Source organism: Salvelinus sp. IW2-2015, linkage group LG1 (genome assembly GCF_002910315.2).
Source record: "Salvelinus sp. IW2-2015 linkage group LG1, ASM291031v2, whole genome shotgun sequence".
In the NCBI taxonomy this organism is placed as follows: Eukaryota; Metazoa; Chordata; class Actinopteri; order Salmoniformes; family Salmonidae; genus Salvelinus; species Salvelinus sp. IW2-2015.
Window position 1 is genome coordinate 30,630,423 of NC_036838.1, and position 6,000 is coordinate 30,636,422.

Sequence of the window (6,000 nt, forward strand, 5' to 3'; positions counted from 1 at the left end):
GCATTCCCAAGAAGCGTTCATCTGCAGATACGATGATATTGATATTGAGTTCTTATCCACTCCTGCAGGGCAGTTTATCACCATAGCAATAAATGGCAAAACAAATCTACTTTCTTCACGACAAGGATATCTGGATCCTGCACCTTGCGAACAGCAGCCACAGCGTTGGACTGCGGTGACTCCACGGCAACAGAACCACTAGAACATTCTTTACCTTTTCTTGCTGTCRCGGCATAGGAGACACGCTGAACAGCTCTTATTTTAGCAATCTCAGCCTCCTTCCCCCTTAGAGGACATTCAGGGAACTCATGTGCATGCTTCCGACCACAATTGCGACATTCAACACCATCATCTTCCGGAGCAAAATAATCCCTCAAGTCATTATCTTTGCAAACACACTACACATGCCCAAATGCTTTTCAGTTGGAACACTGCAGTAACCTGGGGACAAATGCCCTCACAGGCTAACTCACATATCCCATCTTGACATGYGTGGAGCGGCGACTCATCAAAAAACAGTAACACAGACGTAGTCTATATCATCTTTCCACTGAACATACGCCTCAATCGTCATGCCCCAAATACTCCAGGAATTTGTATCTTGATCTTCTCAGAGACGCCAGAATCACGCCCTTTATTCGGTGCACTGCTACGAAAATCTTTCTCCTTGATTCTAGTGAGGCGAACGTGCTCTCCTTTTGTTCTCCCGACACAGAACAATTTTACAAAATTCCACTTTTGGTCACCCTCACAGATTCCACAGTACCCAACACTTTCTTCACCATCTTGGCAACATCAAACAAATCTCCCAAGTCATCAGAAATTTTCTGTCCAAAAATGATGCAGAAGAATTAATCCATGCTTTTGTTACTTCTAGGTTAGACTACTGCAATGCTTTACTTACCGGCACKAAATAAACTTCAGTTAGTGCTAAATACGGCTGCTAGAATCCTGACTAGAACCAAGAAATTTGATCATATTACTCCAGTGCTAGCTTCCCTACACTGGCTTCCTGTTAAGGCAAGGGCTGATTTCAAGGTTTTACTGTTAACCTATAAAGCGTTACATGGGCTTGCTCCTACCTATCTTTCCGAGTTGGTCCTGCTGTACATACCTACCACCCCGTTTATCCCGCTACCGGTCAACATATAACGGCAGTGCCTACCTAATTTGTCTTTAGAGATTTCTAAGCAAACAGCTGGAGGCAGGGCTTTCTTCTATAGATCTCCATTTTATGGAATGGTCTGCCTACCCATGTGAGAGACGCAGACTCGGTCTTCAACCTTTAAGTCTTTACTGAAGACTTATCTTCTAGTGGCATATAATTGAGTGAAGTCTGGCCAGGAGTGTGAAGGTGAATCGGAAAGTCTCTGGAGCAACGAACCGCCCTTGCTGTCTCTGCCTGGCGGTTCCTCTTCCACTGGATTCTCTCCTCTAATCCTATTACAGGGGCTGAGTTACTGGCTTACTGGTGCTCTTTCATGCCGTCCCTAGGAGGGGTGCGTCACTTGAGTGGGTTGAGTTACTGACGTGATCTTCCTGTCTGGGTTGGCGCCCCCATTGGTTTGTTGCTGTGGTGGAGATCTTTGTGGGCTATACTCGGCCTTGTCTCAGGATTGTAAGTTGGTGGTTGAAGATATCCCTCTAGTGGTGCGGGGCTGTGCTTTGGGCAAAGTGGGTGGGGTTATATCCTTCCTGTTTGGCCTGTCCGGGGTATCATCGGATGGGGCCACAGTGTCTCCTGACCCTCCTGTCTCAGCCTCCAGTATTTATGCTGCATGGTAGTTTATGTGTCGGGGGGCTAGGGTCAGTTGGTTATATCTGGGTACTTCTGTTCTTATCCGGTGTCCTGTGTGAATTTAAGTATGCTCTTCTCTAATTCTATCCCTTCTCTCTTTCTTTTCTCTCTCTCGGAGGACCTGAGCCTAGGACCATGCGTCAGGACTACGGCATGATGATCTTGCTGTCCCCAGTCCACTGGCCTTGCTGCTGTTCAGTTTCAACTGTTCTGCCTGCGGCTATGGAACCTGACCTGCACCGGCGCGTACTGTCCAGACCTGTTGTTTTCAACTCTCTAGAGACCGCAGGAGCGGTAGAGATCTCTTAATGATGCTATGAAAAGCCAACTGACATTTACTCTGAGGTGCTGACTTGCTACAACCCTCGATAACTACTGTGATTATTATTATTTGACATGCTGGTCATTTATGAACATTTGAACATCTTGGCATGTTCTGTTTATAATCTCCACCCGCACAGCCAGAAGAGGACTGGCCACCCCTCATAGCCTGGTTCCTCTCTAGGTTTTCTTCCTAGGTTTTTGGCCTTTCTAGGAGTTTTTCCTAGGCCACCGTGCTTTCTACACCTGCATTGCTTGCTGTTTGGGGTTTTAGGCTGGGTTTCTGTACAGCACTTCGAGATATTAGCTGATGTACGAAGGGCTATATAAAATAAACTTGATTTGATTTGAAGTACATCTTCTTATCCTCAAACCCCACTCCTAATACAAACTGTGAAGTAGTTGGGCCATGAGCAGTAGGATTACCAGGCAGTGTTTTAAATTTGATTTTAGCACTCTTTATCCATCTTTTTGCGACTCTAGTCTATCCAGTATTCTTAGCACCTTCATTCTCAATCTCATCTTTGCTAACTCGGTATCCTTTTCCGCCATTCTCTCTAGCTCTCCTTTATACGTATATAYACACTWCCGGTCAAAAGTTTCAGAAYACCTACTCATTCAAGGGTTTTTCTTTATTTTTTACTATTTTCTACATTGTAGAATAATAGTGAATAGATCAAAACTATGAAATAACACATATGGAATCCTGTAGTAACCAAAAAAGTGTTGGCACTCTTGGCATTCTCTCATCCAGCTTCATGAGGTAGTCACATGAAATGCATTTCAATTAACAGGTGTGCCTAATTTGTGGAATTAATTTCCTTCTTAATGCGTTTGAGCAAATCAGTTGTGTTGTGATATGGTAGGGGTGGTACACAGAAGATAGTCCTATTTGGTAAAAGACCAAGTCCGTGTTATGGCAAGAACAGCTCAAATAAGCAAAGAGAAATGACAGTCCATCATTACTTTAAGACATGAAGGTCAGTCAATCCGGAAAATGTCAAGAACTTTGAACGTTTCTTCAAGTGCAGTCACAAAAACCATCAAGCGCTATGATGAAACTGGCTCTCATGAGGACCCCCACAGAAAAGGAAGACCCAGAGTTACCTCTGCTGCAGAGGATGAGTTCATTAGAGTTATCAGCCTCAGAAATTGCAGGCCAAATAAATGCTTCACAGAGTTCAAGTAACAGACAYATCTCAGCATCAACTGTTCAGAGCAGACTGTGTGAATCAGGCCTTCATGGTTGAATTTCYGCAAAGAAACCACTAGTAAAGAACACAAATAATAAGAAGAGACTTGCTTGGGCCAAGAAACACAAGCAATGGACATTAGACCAGTGGAAATCTGTCCTTTGGTCTGATGAGTCCAAATTTGAGTTTTTTGGTTCTAACTGCCATGTCTTTGTGAGACGCAGAGTTGGTGAACAAATGATCTCTGCATGTGTGGTTCCCACTGTGAAGCATGGAGGAAGAAGTGTGATAGTGTGGGGGTGCTTTGCTGGTGACACTGTCAGTTATTTATTTAGAATTCAAGGCACACTTAACAAGCACGGCTACCACAGCATTCTGCAGTGATACGCCATCCCATCTGGTTTGCGCTTAGTGGGACTATAATTTGTTTTTCAACAGGACAATGACCCAACACRCCTCYAGGCTGTGTAAGGGCTATTTTAACAAGAAGGAGAGTGATGGAGTGCTGGCCTCCACAATCACCCGACCTCAACCCAATTGAGATGGTTTGGGATGAGTTGGACCGCAGAGTGAAGGAAGAGCAGCCAACAAGTGCTCAGCATATGTGGGAACTCCTTCAAAAAAGCATTCCAGGTGTAGCTGGTTGAGAGAATGCCAAGAGTGTGCAAAACTGTCATCAACGCAAAGGGTGGCTACTTTGAAGAATCTCAAATATATTTTTATTTGTTTAACACTTTCTTGGTTACTACATGATTCCATATGTGTTATTTCATAGTTTTGATGTCTTCACTATTATTACTATTATGTTGAAAATATATATATATATATATTATCAGTGAACTGGGCATTTAGTACTCCCATATGAGCGGAGAAACACATTCCTTGGCACTAAAGTTTCGGAACTGGCTCAGGAAATTAGTTCTCTTCGTCTACAAGGGAAAGGGTTCATTTCACAATTCAAGACGCTCAAATCCCGCTGAGTGTTGGTGATTTTGGTATACTTCCTCTGGCCTCAGTTTGCTATTAAGTAGGCTAGTAGTTGCGGGTTTGAAAGTCTAATTAGTAGGCCTATGCCTAGGCAAAAWAAAACTTAGGCAAGTAGGCTAATAGTCTAAAACCTTCGATTTTTGGCTAATGTAAACAGTACAGCATCCTAAAACTCAGAAAATGCAAGCTGCATGGTCCATCTGGCATTTGCCATGCAGCATTTATGGTGATATGGCCTCTGCAGAAGTCRGGTCATTCAAGCCTCATGTCCACCAGATTAACTATTTGTGTTCCGACAGACGTTCAWTATTTTCAAGTCGTGCATTGCTTTACATTGCGGTGGTACAAACAGAAGTTCATAAACAGTCAAGCCAGTTAGCTAGTTATCTAACTATGAAGTGAACCACTTTGCTAGATAGCTAAGACATTGCCAGCACCTAGCTTCCACTTTCCAGCTAATTCAACTGACCAGGTAATCCAATCGTATWGGCAATGTGTCTCCATGCAACATTTTTAGCATGTAGGTCGAGATAGCAATCAGCGCTTTGGTCAAACACGGCAGGGAACCCAGAGACAGCGAAAATTACCTTCTCCATGCTGCAAACCTTTCTGCAGCCTTGTGTCAAGTAYGGAAAATGTGGACTAGACATCTGGCAAAAACAACATACAGCAAAACTATAAGCATTTGGTGGACATATGGCATCAGACTTTGAGCAGCGCTGTTTAACAAACCTGTTGTGATTGAAGTTGTCAAGGAAGTGACTTTGTGCTTATACAGGACCTCCTGCCCCCATCTACCGTCAACCAATAATGTCAATGCGGAGCTATACTCCGCTATAAGGATCCCTCTGCATTGTTACAAAATTTGGGAGGCACATAGGTGATGAGTACTGATTTTGTACTCTGCATGCCTCTGGAGGCTCCGCAATTGCGTCACACCCCCCATACCCCTCCATACGGGGGTGGGTATAATTTGTGGAACGTTCAAACAAGAATCTGTTCCAAAAACTTCGTAAATGACAAGGTTGTCAACAAACAACGCATACAAAGTTGTATAGCGGCAGAATGAGATACCAGGTAGGGAGTGGGCTATTTAATTCAGTTTTTCACTCACCACGTTTATTCCGGAAAATGTCTGTCCTCACTCTGGTAGCCTATGGACAAATATCAAGAACAAGCTACGTGGTGAGTTGATGCCCATTCGTCAGCTAGTTGAATTGATCATGCTACTTTGTATGCGTTGTTTGTTGGCAACCTTGTCATTTACGAAGTTTTTGGAACAGATTGCTGTTGGAACGTTCCACAAATTATACCCACCCTCCATACGGAGCCTCTGACCACATAGGAGGATAAAGCATACATTCGCTTTGAGGCTCGATCTGCCTGAATCAATGCTGGTACAGCAATACATCATACAGATTGTAAYTTTAAAATATTGAGGGACTGTGAATCAGTGGTGGTTAAAAACAACACCTGTAGGCGCCTTTGGCCACCGCATGCGTAAATCAATTTTGGCGCAATCTCTCCAAAAGACCTTTGCGCATAAAAGTCTGAGTGCGCGGTTAAGCAAGCATGTGTAACCAATGCCTGGTGTGGTGYACATCATGCCACCTAGTGTTATTCCTTTGAAAGTCCCTCTTTCACCTGCACTTGCGCTCTGATCAGTTGTCATAGCAACTGTACAGCATGTGCCTAAAAAAC